This window comes from Schistocerca americana, chromosome 6 (assembly GCF_021461395.2).
Source record: "Schistocerca americana isolate TAMUIC-IGC-003095 chromosome 6, iqSchAmer2.1, whole genome shotgun sequence".
NCBI classification, from domain to species: domain Eukaryota; kingdom Metazoa; phylum Arthropoda; class Insecta; order Orthoptera; family Acrididae; genus Schistocerca; species Schistocerca americana.
Window position 1 is genome coordinate 289887080 of NC_060124.1, and position 851 is coordinate 289887930.

The following is an 851-nucleotide window of genomic DNA, read 5'->3' on the forward strand; positions in this document are numbered from 1 at the left end:
GTTCAAAGTAAACGTGCCGGCCCACCGAGACACTCACTCAAGAGCACCCTGGTAGGATTGCAACGGGGTCCGCCTCGGGACGCACGAGCACGCACGAGGCGCGTCGCACGCCTTCAGCTCGCCCCACCGGCAGGACGTCCCACGATACATGCCAGTTAAACACCGACGGGCGGTGAACCAACAGCGTGGGACACAAATCCAACTACGAGCTTTTTAACCGCAACAACTTTAATATACGCTATTGGAGCTGGAATTACCGCGGCTGCTGGCACCAGACTTGCCCTCCAATAGATACTCGTTAAAGGATTTAAAGTGTACTCATTCCGATTACGGGGCCTCGGATGAGTCCCGTATCGTTATTTTTCGTCACTACCTCCCCGTGCCGGGAGTGGGTAATTTGCGCGCCTGCTGCCTTCCTTGGATGTGGTAGCCGTTTCTCAGGCTCCCTCTCCGGAATCGAACCCTGATTCCCCGTTACCCGTTACAACCATGGTAGGCGCAGAACCTACCATCGACAGTTGATAAGGCAGACATTTGAAAGATGCGTCGCCGGTACGAGGACCGTGCGATCAGCCCAAAGTTATTCAGAGTCACCAAGGCAAACGGACCGGACGAGCCGACCGATTGGTTTTGATCTAATAAAAGCGTCCCTTCCATCTCTGGTCGGGACTCTGTTTGCATGTATTAGCTCTAGAATTACCACAGTTATCCAAGTAACGTGGGTACGATCTAAGGAACCATAACTGATTTAATGAGCCATTCGCGGTTTCACCTTAATGCGGCTTGTACTGAGACATGCATGGCTTAATCTTTGAGACAAGCATATGACTACTGGCAGGATCAACCAGGGA

At 52.4% G+C, this 851-nt stretch overlaps 1 non-coding gene across 1 annotated transcript in view; it reads right to left on the reverse strand.

Annotated features, from left to right (window-relative positions):
- The window catches only part of LOC124620973, a 1910-nt gene extending 1059 nt beyond the window's left edge, over nt 1–851 (reverse strand). Inside the window, exon 1 of the ribosomal RNA XR_006980469.1 lies at nt 1–851. This exon is cut by the window's left edge and continues 1059 nt beyond it. This is a non-coding gene — a ribosomal RNA (small subunit ribosomal RNA).